The sequence below is a fragment of the Piliocolobus tephrosceles genome, chromosome 7 (genome assembly GCF_002776525.5).
Source record: "Piliocolobus tephrosceles isolate RC106 chromosome 7, ASM277652v3, whole genome shotgun sequence".
NCBI lineage: Eukaryota > Metazoa > Chordata > Mammalia > Primates > Cercopithecidae > Piliocolobus > Piliocolobus tephrosceles.
This window is the reverse complement of record NC_045440.1, coordinates 105739511-105757943: the sequence shown is the minus strand read 5'-3', so window position 1 is coordinate 105757943 and position 18433 is coordinate 105739511. Positions and strand designations below refer to the sequence as shown.

The 18433-nt window shown below is 40.3% G+C and overlaps 1 protein-coding gene and 1 pseudogene across 5 annotated transcripts in view; both read left to right on the top strand.

Moving 5' to 3' along the window:
- The window catches only part of UBR5 (ubiquitin protein ligase E3 component n-recognin 5), a 157921-nt gene that overhangs the window by 23734 nt on the left and 115754 nt on the right, over positions 1–18433 (top strand). The window lies entirely within an intron of this gene.
- On the top strand, positions 1839–1948 carry LOC111551755 (annotated as a pseudogene).

Sequence of the window (18433 nt, the reverse complement as noted above, 5' to 3'; positions counted from 1 at the left end):
AAATTAATAGAAAGTTTTTATGTTTTTTAAAAAATAATCCTTCTTGGCCAGGTGCAGTGGCTCATGCCTATAATCCCAACACTTTTGGAGGCCGAGGTGGGTGGATCACGAGGTCAGAAGATTGAGACCATCCTGGCTAACGTGGTGAAACCCAGTCTCTACTAAAAATACAAAAAAATTAGCCAGGCGTGGTGGTGAGCACCTGTAGTCCCAGCTACTTGGGAGGCTGAAGCAGGAGAATGGTGTGAACCCAGGAGGTGGAGCTCGCAGTGAGCTGAGACTGTGCCACTGCAGTCCACCCTGGGTGACAGAGCAAGACTCCGTCTCAAAAAAGAAGAAAATAAAAATCCTTAATATTAATAGGAAGAAAATTTGTTTTTTAAATGTAGTACAGTAGAAGGAAGCTGGTAAGGAAGATAGTAAAGATGAAGCATAAATGAGGCGTTAGTCATATACCAATGGAGCCAGGGCCCAAGAAAATATTGAAGTTCTCTCTTTGTTCATCATCCTGATTTTTTATTGCTGGGCAGTAAACCAACCCAAACTTAATGGGTAAAACAACAATCATATATTATTATTATCTCACACTTCTGGGAATTGGCAGTACTTGCTAGGTGGTTCTTACTCTGTGTTTCTCATGCAGTTGCAGTCAAATGCTGGAGTCATCTAGAAGGCTTCTTCATTTAAGGACTCAAAACAACTGGGGTCTGCAACAGCTGGGATTCCTTAGGCATCTCTATCTGTGTAGTTTCTTTAACATGGAGACTTCGATTAGCCAGAGTCCTTAACATGGTAGCCAAGGCTACCATGTTAAGGCATGCATCCCAAGAAATAAAACCTAACCTTAGAAGTTTTGCAGTGACCATGTTAAGGCATGCATCCCAAGAAATAAAACCTAGCCTTAGAAGTTTTGCAGTGTCACTTCTGCCTGATTATCTTTGCAACAAGCAAGTCATCAGGCTAGCTTATATATGAGGAAGAGTAATTAGACTCTACCTCTTGATGGAAGAAGTATCAAATAATTTATAGATTTCTTTAAAACCACGGTGATCATTAAGAAAAATGATAAATTAATAGTAAAACATAGTTATTTAGAAAGAGATTGGCTGGGCGCGGTGGCTCAAGCCTGTAATCCCAGCGCTTTGGGAGGCCGAGACGGGCGGATCACGAGGTCAGGAGATCGAGACCATCCTGGCTAACCCGGTGAAACCCCGTCTCTACTAAAAAATACAAAAAACTAGCTGGGCGAGGTGGCGGGCGCCTGTAGTCCCAGCTACTCGGGAGGCTGAGGCAGGAGAATGGCATAAACCCGGGAGGCAGAGCTTGCCGTGAGCTGAGATCCGGCCACTGCACTCCAGCCTGGGCGACAGAGCTAGACTCCGTCTCAAAAAAAAAAAAAAAAAAAAAAAAAAGAAAGAGATTTGGGTACTATGAATGTTTTAGAAAACACTGATACCATGTATTTGAAAACAAACTATAAGGACTTAACATTTATGGCATTGGACAGAATAATGCATATTATGGAAGTGTAACTATTAATGAACAATTTACAGAGAGAATTATTGAACTCGGCAATTGGTTTACCATCACAGAGGCCCCCTAAAAGCATCTAGGTCCGAATCACAAGGCAAGTCAATATAAATGTGTTTATTTGACATCACTAGTATTACTCATATAGTCAGGTGATTGATTAGGTACATCGTTTAGGAAATGTGAAACGTGATGTCTTCTGAGACTTAAAGATTGAAATGTGAGTTAGTGATTAGTTCTTTACTATGAATCTGCTCAGACTCAGCGTGTATTTTCTAAGAAATAGTATTTTATAAAAACTACTCAGGAGCCTTTTGTAGTCTATTATAAGCATGATGATTGGGTCTTCATATGCATGTGTGAGATGTGCCACCCTCAAACCTTGTTATGACATCATCAGCACATTACCTTTCTGATACAAAAAAAAGGAAAAAGAACTACTCGGCTTCATCATCCATTTAATTAGTAAGCTTTAGGACTGAATGTTTTCTATTTGCAGAGACACATCTGCCCGGAAATACTACTATTGTGTATATTCATTTAATAGTTTGTGTGCCTACTGTGTATCAGGCATTGTACTGGGGACTGGGTATGTAGTGGCATTCTAAATAAACCTTAATGCCACTTCCAAAAGGAAAACTCCAAAAATATTTTGGGTGTGGGGCATTATTGTTGAAATAAATGTGTAGCTTGCCAGTATGATTAATATGAAGAAGACACATCTGTTTGCATGTAAAGTTTATTGGAAATAGGGCTTATTATTTCATAGCTGTGCCTAAGGGAGTATTTTGATACTATTTTGTGGTCAGTTTTCAAGGGGTTGTTAGTCATATGTGCCATTTTTCTTGGGTATTTTGCAGTTTTTATTATATTGAATATGTGATGAAGTTGCAGGATCTTTTGTGTGAATGTGAGAAAGATCCTGTATTTATTTTATACATATTCTTTATACATACACATATTTTGTTTCTAATCAAAAGAGGCCTTATATCTGAAAGCCTTCTTGTTACTCATAAGGCAAGGATGTGTGAGACTAGACAGTTTTTAAGGGTCTGCCTAGGGCTAACAGAGGGGAAGGAGTAAGAAGTTCTGAATGGGAAAGATGATAGAAATGTTAGCGAAGTGTCAAATTAAGTAGAATCATTTTTTAGACTTTCTTGAAGCCAAGACAGAAACAGTGGTTAAAAAGTTACAAAGCTCAGTGTATCACAGAGGAGCTTTACTTCCCTCCCTCCCTCCTTTTCTCTCTCTCTCTCTCTCTCTCTCTTCCTTCCTTCCTTTCTTTCTTGTCAGAGTCTCACTCTGTTGCCGGGGCTGGAGTGCAGTGGTGTGATCTCAGCTCACTGTGACTTCTGCTTCCCAGGTTCAAGTGATTCTCATACCTCAGAGAGTAGCTGGGATTACAGGTGCGTGCTACCACACCTGGCTAATTTTTGTATTTTTAGTAGAGATGGGGTTTCGAGTTTTACCATGTTGCCCAGACTGATCTTGAACTGTTGGGCTCAAGTGATCCATCTGCTTCGGCCTCCCAAAGTGCTGGGATTACTGGCATGAGCTACCTCCCCTGACCAGGAACTTTTTCTTAATCATGGTTTGACATAAGTGTTGGAGAATCTTTTACATTAGAGATATTTTGAAAACCTAATGGGCTGTGAGTTTTATAATCGATACAGAAGTTTTCTTTATGTGATTACGTGGAACACTGGTAGAAACTGACATTATAGTAAATTATTGTTTTGTGGAGGTCTCCCTATGGAGATTGAAGAATGTAAGTTTCTGGGCTAGAATCATATAATATTTAGAGGCTGATTAGGTAAATCATGAGGTTTGCACATTTTAATGTTATTTTAATGCAATGTTATTTTTAGCATTGTTACTATGCACGAAGCACTGTGTTTTCCAAACATTGTTTTATTTCACATCCTGACACTGTTCTTGGGGAAGAAATTTTGAGTTGAAGGAGATAGTGTGGTTCTCTTGCTGTACAGCCGCGTAGTGGTGGGTCTCTCTGAGCACAGGTCTTTTTTTTTGAGACACAGTCTCACTCTGTCACCCAGGCTGGAGTGCAGTGGCGCGATCTTGACTCACTGCAACCTCTGCCTCCCGGGTTCAAGCATTTCTTCTGCCTCAGCCTCCAGAGTAGCTGGAACTACAGGAGCCCTCCACCACACCCGACTGATTTTTGTATTTTTAGTAGAGATAGGATTTCACCATATTGACCAGGCTGTTCTCGAACTCCTGACCTTGTGATCCGCCTGCCTCGGCCACCCAGAGTGCTGGAATTACAGGCATGAACCACCATGCCCGGCCTGTATGAACTAAAGTTTTAAATATTTGTAGATAAAAACAAAATGTCATAGTAAAAGACTGTGCTCCAGCCTTTAAAAACAGTACATTAACTGTTAGCTTTTGTCTACGTGAATTTTTAAAAAAAACTATTAAAATTTTAATCTGTTGGCAGAGGACAGGGTCATTATCGCGTATATTTTCTTCCCTTTTGCGTGGGGTTTCATAGAGGAGAGGACACCATGTATAAAGTGACAGTCTCCGTGCTCATTTTTCTTTTTTTGAGACGGAGTCTTGCTCTGGTGTCCTGGCTGGAGTGCAGTGCTATGATCGACTGACAGAAACCTCTGCCTCCTGGGTTCAAGCGATTCTCCCGCCTCAGTCTCCCAGGTAGTTAGGATTACAGGCGTGCATCACCACACCCAGCTAATTTTTATATTTTTAGTAGAGATGGGGTTTCCACCAGCCTGGCCATGTTGAGCAGGCTGGTCTCAAACTCCTGACCTCAGGTGATCCACCCGCCTTGGCCTCCCGGAGTGTAGGGATTACAGGCGTGAGTCACCGCACCTGGCCTCCATGTGAATGTTGAAACAGGGACTATGGTTCATGTTTGAAGTCAGTGTGCCAGTACCTATTTATGAAGCTCTTGCTTCTCCATCCTTACATGCTAGGGTATGATATGGTGGGCTACGCACATCATATTATAACCATTATATCATTACCATAGTAACACTGAATTGTTTCTATTTTTTATGTGTTTGGATGAGAAAGTTTGTGAACAGTTGGTCTCTGGTTTTGTATAATATTCTAATATCTTTAGTCAATCCACATAGTACCTCCTTTGTACTAAATGCCTGGATGTGCAAAAAGTTACAGGCCTTATCCGTAAATGTAAGCTTACTATATAGTTCGGAAAATAGAAATGTAAAAGGTAGAATAGCAGTATCAGAGAGACAATTCAAAGCAATAAATGATTAATTGCAAAATTGAATGGGATTAGCTGGGTGCAGTAGCTTGTTCCTATAGTCCCAGCTACTGGGGAAGGCTGAAGTGGAAGGATCACTGGAACCCAGGAGTTTGAGAGTTTGAGGCTGTAGTGCAGTATATGTTTGTGTCTGTGAATAGCCACTACACTTCAGCCTGGACAACATAGTGAGACCTGTCTCAAAAAAGAAATAGAGTCGAGAAATTCTGGAAGAGGTCAAAAGAGGAAGTGCTTACTGGACTATGGTACCTTAATGATACTTGTTGTTGGTATTTTTGATAGGTCACTTGGGTGGGATAGAGATAACTGTAAATGTAATTTGGAGAAGTTGAGATAACCAGGAATTTGATAGATTCCATGCTTCACATTATTTTTACAGTAAATATGAAATACAGAAAAATTTATACATGAACTTCAGTTGTGTCCAGGTATTGAGTTAGTTATTAGATCTATTTTGAATGTCTTTCAAGAGTGCTTATTTTTTAATGGGATGTAATGATAGATATTTGGGTTCACCTGTGATCTCTTCATCCAAAGTGGTACTGATTATAAGAAGTAGCAGCTGTAATAACAGCATTTCTGCATCCCCAAATTCCTTTTTACCAGTCCCATTTAACAGTTTTTCTTTCAGTCGGAAATGGTAATGGAAGAAACAGCAGGAGCAGCTAACATTTTGTACTAGGCTCTGTACTAAGCATATTGTGTACTGTAATACCCTGTTGATGCAAATGTCTAAGTAACCCTTGCCGTCATTCAAATGAATTTCTGTTTCAAATTATTTTTTGGTATGTGTTGAGCGACTCAGTAACCCTTTGTTGGTGTTTCAGATGAAAGCTCTTGATTTAGTTTAAAGGTCAGGCCTTTAGGTCTTGATTGTTGTGGTTAGAGTTTTTCTTGCTTGTCTGGTCAAGCCAATAACTCAAACTAGTAAGAGAGTTTAGAGAAGTAAGAGCAAGGCCCTTTTAGACTTGCTGGTTTTAGGTGGAACTTGGAACTCCTTTGTAGCTCAGCAGAGTTCTTTTGGTTTTTAAAGAGACTTGTCCCTAAATTTGTCTGTGTGTGTATTTTATTTTGGTCTTTGCTCTGTTCCTCACTCTTCTTCACCCCAAGCTCCTGTCTTCCATCTGCTCTATGGCTGTTTACCCATCTCTTCCACCCTTGACTGAAGCATTGTGGGTATTATATTGCCTTCTGTCTTACATGGTGCTGTCCTTCCTTTTAGAGCATCTTGGGGCTTCTCAGTGGCTTCATGGAGCCTAGGAACCCTGTAACAGTGTGTTGTCTACCTCTACTTATTGATGTATGCAATTCAGATTTTTCTTTCTTGAGACAAGGTCTTGCTCTGTCACTCAGGGTGGAGTGCAGTGGCACAATCATGGCTCACTGCAGCCTCAACCTCCAAGGCTCAAAAGCGGTACTCTGACGTCAGCCTCCCAGGTAGCTGTGACTATAGGCGTGTACCACCATGCACAGCTAATTTTTAAGTTTTTTGTAGAGACGGGGGTCTCACTGTGTTGCCCACATTGGTCTCAAACCCATGGACTCTGTGTTCCTCCCTCCTTGACCTCCCTAAGTGCTGGGATTACAGGCATAAGCCATCGTGCCCAGCCACAGTTCAGATTTTTAGGGTACTCCTGAGGATTTCTGTTAATGTATACTAACCTTTAAAATATTGAAAGATGATTAAAATTGCTTGTATACATTTTAAACACAAATAGTACCTTTAATGTTTGAGGAAAAGACGAGAATCATTGCTGTAAAGTTGGTTGGACTAGTGAGTCTATGTACAGTACTTCATCCAAAAAGGCAGGATTGATTTTTGTTTGTTTTGTTTTTTTCACTTAACTGTTTCAGTGGCATTTTAAGGAATTTTGGATCCATTTTGATTGTTTAAAAAGTTCTGTGTCATTTTCAGAAAGGCTTGTCCCTACTCTGGTTTTGGTATGCCATTTTTTTGGTTTATTAAGATGAAACCAAATTGTTTTTGGCTGTACATTGTGTTGGCTAGATATATGATTTCTAGTTGGGAACAATTTTTCCTCAAAATTTTGAAGGCATTGCATCATTGTTTCATAGCTTCCAGTATCCCTTTTGAGGAATTCAGTGCTGTTTTGATTCAAGAGAGTTCAGTGCTGTTTTGATTCTGCTTGACACCCCCCTAACCCTATGCCTTAAGACCTCATGCCCTGAGATATTTTAGGGTCTTCCTTTAGTCCCTTGGTTGAGAAATTTCACACTGATGTACCTTGGTATAGGTCCTTTCCTTATTCATTGTATTTTGGGTCCAAATACTTCATGGGTCCCTTTATTCAGGAAATTTTCTTGTTATTTCTTTAATACTTTTCTCGCCCCATCCATTTTACCATTTTTGTCTTTTTGGAATTCCTGGTGGTTGGATGTATGACACCTTCTTAGCTACTGTGATTTTCTTACCTTTTCTCCCCTGTTTTCCATCAGACCAACTTCTTAAAAAATATTCTGTTAAATATATATATTTTTCTTTTTGGGCTGGTTTCCCCAAAGAGGAATCCTGTCAGGTAAGAGAGTGGCTGTAAGCATTCTGGGATGGGGGCTGATTACTGATTTTAACAGACAGCTTTCACTTTTTCTTCTGGTCTCTGACACCACTTCTCCCACACTGATTCTGGGTGTGTTCCCAGGCTATTATTACGCTGGTTGAATTTTGCTACGTAGGAAATGTTTAGCCTCTGGAAGGGGAGCAGTCTCCTGTGTAGAGGGTGGGGAGCTAGGGGTTTAACTACTCCTTATGCTAATTTCCAGCAGTTCCTGTTTTGCATTATCTTCAGGCTTTAGAGGAATGTGAAGCCTCCAATTCCTAAAAATGGACCTGTTCATTTTCGGCTTCCTCCTACCATGTAGGGTTTAGGTTTAAAAGTTTTGTCATGAACTCATTGACCGCTTGTCTGTCGGCTTTCCAGCTTCCAAAATTTGTTGAATGCACTAGCCTCCTTTTTCTCTTTGTCCTTGTAACTTTAGAATTCATTTGTTTTTCAAAATTTGTCATCTTAGTGGAATTGCAGGAGGTATTTAAGATATACATACATTTAACTAGAAGTTACATGCATGAAAATTATTCCTGTTTTCTCATAAATATACAACTTCTCCATACTGTGTGTGTGTTTTAATGTGATTCTCTCTTTAGCACACACTTTTCTCATAATCTCTGCTCTTGTATCTGTGTTTCTTGACCGTGGTCTGTTGTTTGCTCTCAAGGAGAGGCTTGAAGCCTGCTATTGGCTTTGCAGTAACTCTGCATTTTCCTCCTGAAAATGAGTATCCCAGGATATGCACATTTAATAACTAACTTATCAAAGTGCACTCAAGCCTCACTCAAGATTTAATTTTGTGAGGCTTCTGTTGATCTTCAGGCTTTAAAAAAATTATTCTGAAGTCACTGTAATCAGGGTTTGTGTTTTCTTTGTGTGTGTGTGTTTCCCTCTACCCTTGTGTTATATTTCTTTTTTGAAATGTTTTTCTACTTACTTTGCTTTTACAAGTAGATTATAAACTACTTGAGATGTGTGGATTTGAATCAGTGGTTCTCAGCTTTCCTTTTTTCCTGCAGTTTAGGCTTCTTGAAGGATAGGTTACACTGGATTCTGTAACTGTGGCCCACTATTAAGGGTGGTATTCCCGAGTATGTAGAGAAGCCCCTTCCACAGGTGATTCTGTTGGTCTCCTCTCCCTGACCTCCTCCCCTGCTGTATTTTATAGTTCATTTTATTTCTTGTGAAACCTTATACTGGGGGCGTTCAGAAAGTATTTGTTAATTGAATTGGACCTGTGGCAGGTTGTGGCATGATGGCAAGGATAGAGGGAAGATTTTCTTACATGCCTTCTTTCCCACTTTTCCTCTTAACTAAGTAATTACAGGTAAATCACTTAACCTCTGTAGTCACTCGTTTTCTCAACTGTAAAACAAGGAGACTATTATACCAGAGACTCACTATTAAATGGAAATATCTGTATGTTTTTTTTCCCTGAGATCAAAAAAGTTAAGAAATATTGAATTGTACAATTCTCTGCTGTGGTGCCATTTTCTAAGAAAATCTTCACAGTCCATGATTAGTGAGAAAAAGGTTTTGTTTTAATTTGCTCTTCTTTCTTTTTTGACTTTTTAAAATTTAAAAACCATCTTTTCTTAAATGTTAGTAATAGTAGTTGTTCTTTTCTGAATCTCATTTGGAAAAATAAAAAGTTGGTAAAATTATATTTGTTCTTATAATTTGAAGGAAGTTTTACTTATCTGTTAAATTCAGAAGTCAGAGATAAGTGCTTTATGCCTTAAAAAAAATCTGTGACTCCTCACTTTGGGGAGCGGGTTTCTGTATATTTGTTAAAGAAAGGTTATTAATGTTCTTTGTCAGTGTTTCTGCCTTTACTGATATTTTGTCTGCTTGAACTGTCAGTATCTGAAAGAAGTGGATATGGCTTGGCTGTGTCCCTACCCAAATCTCATCTTGAATTGTGATCCCCATAATCCCCACATGTCAAGGGAGGGACCCGATGGGAGGTGATTGGATCATGGGGGTGGTTCCCCCATGCTGTTCTCGTGATAGTGAGTTCTCATGAGATCTAATGGTTTGGTTTGTTTGTTTGAGACAAGGTCCTGCTCTGTCACCCAGGCAGAGTGGTGCAGGGGTGGGGTCTCGGCTTACTGCAAACTCTGCCTCCTGGGCTCAAGAGATTCTCATGCCTGAACCTTTCCAGTAGCTGGGATTACAGGCGCACACCACCACGCTTGGCTGATTTTTGTATTTTTCATAGAAACGGGGTTTCACCATGTTGACCAGGCTGGTCTTGAACTCCTGGCCTCAAGTGATCCACCTTCCTCGACCTCCCAAAGTGCTGGGATTATAGGCATGAGCCACCATGCCCAGTCGAGAGCTGATTGGTTTATAATTCAGTTTTCCCTGTTCTCGTTTGGTTTGTAATTCAGTTTTCCCTGTTCTCATTTGCTCTCTCTCTCTCTAGCTACAATGGAAGACGTGTCTGTTCCCCTTCTGCCATAATTGTAAGTTTCCTGAGGCTTCCCCAGCTATGCAGAACTATGAGTCAATAAAACCTCTTTTCTTTATAAATTACCCAGCCTTGGGTATGTCTTTATAGCACTGTGAAAACAGACTAATACAGAAGTATATGTTAACTTTCTCTGCTGAGCGTGATGGTGCTTGTCTGTAGTCCCAGCTACTCGGGAGTCTGAGGTGGAGGGATCATTTAAGATCAGCCTGGGCAATATCATAGGGAGATCCCACGTCCAAAAAAAAGGCGTGTTAAATTTTTCATTAGAGTTGACAACTTCTCAAATGGCCAGTTTTTGTTATAGACGTTGTTGAGGCTGTGGTATTAGAAACTTTCAGATTCATGAACATTATTCAATGTTCTTTGTAGTTTGTTCCTTTTATTATTATATAATCTCTGTCCCTATTAATGCTGTCTTTTTCGCTACTGATACCTGACTTTTTTTCCCTTAATCTTTGACTTGTAATATGTGAGATTAATCTATTTGAATAAGTAGACTTATTTCTGCTCTCTGAATTTCATATTTTTTGATCCGTTTACTTTGCTGCTGCTGCTGTTGTTTTTTTTGTGTGTGTCTAGCTTTGTTGCCCAGGCTGGAGTGGCATGATCTCGGCTCCCTGCAGCCTCTGCCTCCCAGGTTCAAGTGATTCTTCTGCATCAGTCTCCCGAGTAGCTGGGATTACAGGCATGTACGACATGTGTGGCTAATATTTGTATTTTTAGGATGGGCGAGGTTTCACCATGTTGGTCAGGCTGGTCTCGAACTCCTGACCTTAGGCTGACCACCATGTTGGTCAGGCTGACCTCGAACTCCTTGGCCTCCCAAAGTGCTGAGATTACAGGCATGAGGCACCACGCCCGGCCTCTTTGCTGTTTTTTTTCCTCTTCTGTTAGATGGTTAGTTTTCTGCATTCCTTTTTTTCCCTCCCTCTTGATTCAAAAGTTATAGACTGTATTTCCATTATTTTAATGGTTACTATTAAAAGTTTCAGTTATATAGTGTTCTACTAAAAATGTGGGCCGAACTGGCTTCTAGGATGAACCCAGCTCTGGCACCCAGTCTCTTTTACTCTATTTTTCTTGTGTGGAGATACTTACCTTGTATTTCATCTCAGCTTTGTCTTTTGGTTTTCTCTTTTTTACAGTTGCCTTTCATAGCTACATATATAGAGTAGGAGAAGTTTTCCTCAGGGTGAACTCAGTGCATCATCCGTACTTCAGCCATTCTTTCACTCTACTGATTTGCATATCTGCACATAATATTCAGTAAATACTTGTTAAGAAGTGTTTTGTACATTGTTTTCCTTTTTGTTTTAGTTTTACTCACTTTTTTCAGCTTTTGATGGAAAGGAGAGAAAGTGGAGATAACAGGACCAACCACATCTGTAGAATGGTTTTTACACAGACTGTCTACAATCGGGTTGGTGGAGTGGTCAGGGTAAGAAGGAAGTATAGAGAATTTAGTCTGGGACAAAGGATCTGTATGGTCCAAGTGTGAATTGACACTTATTATTATGACAATATTATGACAGTATTATTTATTGATAATATTCTAATAAGACTGCCTCCATTTTGTTAGGTTTGTTTTCTGTTTTTATACACACTGAAGTATTAAACAGATGCCAGTTATTTTTGTGGGAAACAGGAGGACTGCACTGCTGTGTTATAGCTATGATGATGGCGACCGCGTTTTACAAACATCTGTGTTCTCCTAACAGAGAGATTAATTACTGGGACAGGTTTGAGATGGTGGCAGTTACAAAGAGCATCTGGCTGGAGATGAGTTTAGTGTTTGTATATACCCCTACTCACTCCTCCACCATCTTCCCCTTTCAGACACCCGAAGAGAGGAGGTAGCTGATTATACCAACAAACTTCTTATGCCTTGAGATGTATTTCTGTGACTAGTAAGTGATTTCCAGGCATTTTTTAAAAAAGCACGGCAAAAAAGGCAGCAGTATTGGGGAAGATAATTAGGGACTGGAAGGTAGGCAGCTCTTCTTCATAGTCTTTCCCAAGATTAGCTCTCTTACTGTCATATCCATGCACTATCTAAAAGACCCACTTGTCCCTCCTGCACCCACCCCGCCCCTGTATCTACTGAGAGAAGATGAGAGTGGACACTGAGATGGGGTGAGATGTTACTTGGTCAGTAATATTAGTCTGTAAACTAAAATATTTGTCTGGAACTGCTTGTTGAGTCTGTTGAGTCAGTGTACATTGAGCTATTAGGTTGGTGCAAAGTAATTGCGGTTCTTGCAATTTTTTTTTTGTTTTTCTTTTTTTGAGACCGAGTTTCACTCTTGTCACCCAGGCTAGAGTGCAGTGGCACGATCTCGGCTCACTGCAACCTCCACCTCCTGGGTTCAAGTGATTTTCCTGCCTCAGCCTCCTAGGTAGCTGGAATTATGGGCGTGCGCCACCACGCCTAGCTGATTTTTGTATTTTTAATAGAGACTGGATTTTACCATGTTGGCCAGGCTGGTCTGGAACTTCTGACCTCAAGTGATCCACCTGCCTTGACGTCCCAAAGTGGTGGGATTACAGGTGTGAGCTACTGCGCCTGACCTGGTTCTTGCAATTTTAATGGCAAACTGCAATTACTTTTGTACCAACTTAATATTTATTGTAAGACAAAGAACTGAAAGCATTTTCTGGTAGATCCTTGAAGACTAAAACCAAGCCTTTATTATGGTATTTGTGATACCACACAGAGAGGAATCATTTGTGTTAATTTGTGCTCAATAGTGACAAAACACAATGATAGAGTCCTTAAATTTGGCTGTGGCAGGCTTTTAAATTTTGATGACATTTGTTTGACTCCTTTGGTTTAGATAGCTGAAGGAAGGGTTTCTAGATTAGAGACCCATTAGAGTGCATTGAAGTAGGTGCAGACTTCAAAGAGCCATTTGATATAGCTTTTAGACCAATTCTGATTATGCAGATCTGTAGGTTTTCAGTAAAAAATGAGGTTGTCAAGTGGTTTGATTGTACAGCTCACTTGATTAGTCTGGCTTAATGGGAATAAAGATGCCTAGCAGGGTCTGCTTATATTGGAGAAGGAAAAACAATACTGAAATCTATTGCTGTCTCCTAAAACAAGGCACTTTTGAATCATAAAGATCTTTCATTTTCCCACTTAAAGGAATAAAAATACCAACTGCCTTATTATTTGGATTGAAAATATTTATTTGGGCTGTAGGTATTTTACCTATTTTTTTTTTTTTTTTTTTTGGTGAGATAGAGTCTTGCTTTGTTGTCCTGGTGGAAGTGCAGTGGCGTGATCTCTGCTCACTACAACTTCCGTCTCCTGGGTTCAAGCGATTTTCCTGCCTTAGCCCCCTGAGTAGCTGGGACTATAGGCGCACCCCACAATGCCCGGCTAATTTTTGTATTTTTAATAGAGATAGGGTTTCACCATGTTGGCCAGGATGGTCTTGATCTCCTGACCTCGTGATCCACCTGCCTCAGCCTCCCAAAGTGCTGGGATTACAGGCGTGAGCCATCATGCCTGGCCAGTATTTTACATTTTTTAACAATATGATTTTAGGCACAGTGGATTATTATGCTCTTTAAAAAATCCTTTCAGTTGAGGAAATTGGGAAATCATTTTTAGATGAGGAGAAAAGACAGGAAAAGCAGATTGTCACTGTTGAGTTCTACCTTTTGGAGGAGGTTTGTATGTTCTAGATACACTCTTTTAGGTTCTGGGGTAGAGATGACTAAGACTTGCTCTACTTTAGGAACCTTAGCTCTCAAACCAGTGTCCTCTGGTTCCCCAAGATCTTAATAGCGAGTGTTCCATGTTCAGCTTCAATTTGGGAAGCATAAGATTAAGCATAAACAGGCCTTTTCATTGTAGGGCTTATTGGAGGCTTAATGGAGGTGTATGAATTGTGAATTTCTAAGAGGGGGGCTGTCCTAAGCAACAGTCTCCAAACTGGAAATAGTATGCTTATTTACTGCCTCCCTAAACGGACCCCTACTTTTGTGAATATTTTAATCCTTTTGTGTATTTATGGTGTTTTAGAGTGAGTCACGAGTTCCAAACCCAGTTGAGCCATCAGAATTACTGTGGATGTGTAGACATTTTTTAAAAACATTTTTAAGTTGGTAATATGTTCATGTGGTCTAAAAATAAAAAATAGTACCTGTAATCCCAGCACTTTGGGAGGCCTAGGTGGGCGGATCATGAGGTCAGGAATTTGAGACCAGCCTGGCCGACATAGTGAAACCGTGTCTCTATTAAAAATGCAAAAAAATTAGCCAGGTATGGTGGCGGGCGCCTGTAATCCCAGCTACTCAGGAGGCTGAGGCAGGAGAATCGCTTGAACCTGGGAGGCGGAGGTTGCAGTGAGCCAAGATCATGCCACTGCACTCCAGCCTGGGCAACAGTGCGAGACACCATCTCAGAAAATTAAAAGTAAGTAAATAAACAAATAAATAAATAAATAATTGTAAATTGGCATACAGTGAAAAGCCTCCATCCCTCTTCTGTTTCCTGGCCTTCTATTTCCCTTCCTCATAGGTGATTAGTATTATTCCTTCCAGAGATATTTCATGCATGTACCAATATTTATTTAGCCAGAATATAAATTATTGAGCCTTGTATTTAGAGATTTCTGATTTAGTAGGTTTAAATGGGGCCTAAGAATATGTCTTTTTAATTGTTCCCTGGGGATTTCAATGATCCATATTTAGGCACTCTTATTTTAGAGGGTACACATTACTTTTGCATGTGATGTTACCTATTTCTCAAAACAACTTTGTGAAACAGGTACATTTTTGACAGAAGTGGGAACATGAGAGCAAGAGATGTTAAATGATGTATCCAAGGTTACACAGTGTCAGAGCTAGGAGTCAAAACCCAGGGCTTTTGACCACTAATTTTGCCTTTTCGTGACAGCTACAATGTTGTTGATTGCCCAAACCAAAGAAACAATTTAAAGTGTATGTTTATACCCAATTATTCCTATTCTGGTAAGCATTAGACTTTAGAATATTTTATTGTATTACTTGCCTATTGGAAGACCTCCAGTGATTGGACTTTCTGTAATTTTCATATTAAGGCACTTCACCAGTTAGATTGCTGTTACCATTGTAAGGCGCTTAGGCAGCCAGGCCCTGCACTATAATAGGCTTTTATCTGTAAGTTTGCTTCCTGATGAGTTCTCCTTCCCCCTTGCTATTGCTTCCAGTTTCCATTTGGTCCCTGCAGCACATTTCCTTAACACCAACCCAGATATAAACCACAGAGGAGGGAGAGGGAGAGGAGAAAGAAGATTGTCGTCTTAGGCGAGAGGACTGGGAGAGTATCCCATGACTATAAAGTACTGAGTGACTTTCCTGTTTATCTGGTAAACTCTTTCTGGGGCTAATTCTTAGAGTTCCAAAAATTCCTCGCCGGGCGCGGTGGCTCACGCCTGTAATCCCAGCACTTTGGGAGGCTGAGGTGGGTGGATCACCTGAGGTCGGGAGTTCGAGACCAGCCTGACCAACGTGGGGAAACCCTCTTTCTACTAAAAATACAAAATTAGCTGGGCGTGGTGGCACATGCCTATAATCCCAGCTACTACGGAGGCTGAGGCAGGAGAATTGCTCTAACCTGGGAGGCAGAGGTTGCGGTGAGCCGAGATCGTGCTATTGCACTCCAGCCTGGGCAACAAGAGTGAAACTCCGTCTCAAAAAAAAAAACAAAAACAAAACACACACAAAAATTCCTCATACTCTTGTAGCACCATTTGAATTACAATGTAGCCTACGGGGGATTATTATTATTTTGCAGGACAACATTCGTTTGGTGTGTTTTATAAAACCTAGTCTGCTAATACTGGTCACAGCAGAATGTTTTAAAACCACTTTTTATTTTTTATTTATTTTATTTTATTTTATTTATTTATTTATTTTTGAGACGGAGTCTTACTCTGTCACCCGTGCTGGAGTGCAGTGGCCGGATCTCAGCTCACTGCAACCTCTGCTTCCCAGGTTCAAGTGATTCTTGTGCCTCAGCCTCCCGAGTAGCTGGGATCACAGGCATGCATCACCACCCCTGGTTAATTTTTGTATTTTTAGTGGAGATGGGGTTTTGCTATGTTATCCAGGCTGGTCTTGAATTCCTGGCCTGAAGTGATCTGCCTGCCTTGGCCTCCCAAAGTGCTGGGATTTACAGGCGTGAGCCATTGTGATTGGCCAAAAATTACTTTTTAAGCATTTAAAAATTTTGAAAGGAAGACTTTTTAAAAAGTCACAAATCCACCATTTTGAGGCAGTGTAGGGCTTAGAGCTAAGACATGAATGCCCATTTATTAAGCTCCCCCCATCCAGATAAATAGGCATTTACTATGTGTCAGGTATTGGGAATTTTGAAATTAATAAAACATAGTTCTTGCCTTAGAGTTTGTTTGGCAGTGAGGGAGACAGGTAGTTTGTTGCACAAGTAGTTTGAGTATGAGAAGCGCTGTTGGGAAGTATGCACTAGGTATATTGGAATTCAGAGAAATGCCTGATTTAGTCTGGAGTGAAGGGTAAAGTAAAGTTTCCCACAGTTTGTTTCAGTGTAAGCTTGAGACTAGTAGCTACATGTGCAGAAGGCCGTAGGGATATAGTTATTCTATCAATCTGTCTAATACCTGTCACCTACCTACCTACCTACGTACCTACCTGTTTTCTTTTTTCTGACAGTGCCATTCAGAAGGGATATGGTTATTCTAAGGCCAAGGGAATAGTTATGTAAACAAAAATAAAAGAGTAGTTTGTGAGTATAATTTAGTTAGGGAATTGTGTTTGGAGTACAGGTTCCTTCTGGAAGAGAGAGAGAGATGTGATTAGAGTGACAGTAGTGACAAGAAGAGGAAAAAACGCTGAAATAAAAACTCATGTATAAGAAACAGGGAGTTACAGTGTGTTCACAGATTTCTGTTTCGAAGAACTCCCAGAGTTAGCTGTCATTCCCTGGATCCTCAAGTTCCTAGCAGATCTTAGGAATCAAATAGGGCCCTATTTAGTTTGAGAACCACTTCAAGCCAGAGCTTGGCAGAGTTGAAGTAGCAATATAGTGAGCTATCCAAGGATGAAAAATACATTTCAGTAATGTTGATAAATGGCTGCCATTTATTGAACACTTAAGTGCCTGCTCTTTCCAAGGTACATTACAAAATTATCTTGAATCCTTACAGCAACACTACCAGACAAGTGGTAGTTTCTATCTGCATTTAATAGAAGAAGAAACCTTCTATGCCTCTGCGATGTTAAAATAAGCTCTATCAAAGTTCCAGAGCCAGTTAAAGTAGAGATGGAATCAAACCGAGGTTTCTGTGACACCACAGGATACTCTTCCCACCTCACCAGGCTACCCCTCACAAAAGAGTAGGTATGGTGCCCGGGGCTGATGAGATGGCAGCTTAGGACGTAAAATGACCGTTTCAAAGGCAGCAAAACTGCGATTTCATCTTTGATGTTAATAAAATGGCAACAAGAAGCCATCTCCGTAAATCTTGTACAAAGAATCTCTCCAGAAACTAATGGCATCAAGATCCTTGATCAAGAATATAACCCCCTGATTTTCTTGTTTCTATAGAGAAATCAGATTTCATTACAGGTATTTTATTTCAGTTTACAGTTCTTTCTCAAGGACTGAATAACTTACCAAACAGCAGTGTTTATAGTGTGAAGTATATCAGCTATCTTATTAGACATTTTATTTGTATGTAGAGTTAAAATTGGATTTGTGGTAGTTTGAATACATTATCCCCATTTGGGAGATGCTTTAAGGAATGAAGTCACAGGTATTCAGAGATGTGGATGGTCTACGGTGAAGAAAGCCTAGTATATTCTCCTGAAATTTTGGTCGGATGCTACACTTTTTTGGTCAGGAGCTCTGAAGAAGTCTTTTGGTCCTATCTGCTAGCGTAGTTTGATTCTTGCATGTATGTGTATATAGTCTTACTGTTAAGCAAATGAAATTAGATAAGACAGAGGACTTATGAAATTATTAAGCATAATTAGTGTATACAGACCGTATCTTCAATCTTTTCTTACCAAATTTCTTCTTGTTTGGCATGTGTATTCTTTCCCCTTTCCTGTTTTGAACAGAGCTCAAAATAACATGATTGATTTTGCTTTAAAGAAACATGACTCATTTTGTGTGTGTCTGTGCAGCATTTCGTTTTTCAGAGGTATGTTTATCTTTCAAATGGCCCCGGTAGTTTGGGATTTTGGTCTCGTTTTCACCTAATTAGGGAAAGTGTTATTTGTGATACAATATAAGAATTTCTGGCCGGGCGCGGTGGCTCAAGCCTGTAATCCCAGCACTTTGGGAGGCCGAGACGGGTGGATCACGGGGTCAGGAGATCGAGACCATCCTGGCTAATACGGTGAAACCCCGTCTCTACTAAAAAATACAAAAAAACTAGCCGGGCGATGAGGCGGGCGCCTGTAGTCCCAGCTACTCGGGAGGCTGAGGCAGGAGAATGGCGTGAACCCGGGAGGCGGAGGTTGCAGTGAGCTGAGATCCGGCCACTGCACTCCAGCCTGGGCGGCAGAGCAAGACTCCATCTCAAAAAAAAAAAAAAAAAAAAAAAAAAAAAAAAA